The sequence below is a fragment of the Pteropus alecto genome, unplaced genomic scaffold, assembly GCF_000325575.1.
Source record: "Pteropus alecto unplaced genomic scaffold, ASM32557v1 scaffold14, whole genome shotgun sequence".
In the NCBI taxonomy this organism is placed as follows: Eukaryota; Metazoa; Chordata; class Mammalia; order Chiroptera; family Pteropodidae; genus Pteropus; species Pteropus alecto.
The window spans coordinates 7,087,309-7,087,683 of NW_006436810.1; positions in this window are offsets into that span (position 1 = coordinate 7,087,309).

Sequence of the window (375 nt, forward strand, 5' to 3'; positions counted from 1 at the left end):
CTACCCCCTCCAGAAAAGCCGGACCTAGAAGTGTCCATCCTTTGTGCTCATTCCGCCTCACCCCTCCGCCCCTGGGATCAGGCCGCGGGGCGCCTCTTCCCTTTGCAGGATCGGAAGGCGCCCGCCGGAGTGAGGGTTGGGGGAAGATCTCTAAATAGCGTGGGAGCGAAGGCGTCGAGGATGGGAAGGATTAATCCAACGTGGGGAAGGCGGGCGGGACGACGAGGGAAAGGGAGAGGGACAATGTACACTCAGCCTTGCCATCATTCGGCGGGAAGATGGATGGTTTTCGGCGACGGCTGTCCCGACGCCCCGGCTCGCTGGAGGAAGACGTCAGAGCGCTCGGGTCTGCGGCGGAGGAGCCCCCCGCCCCCC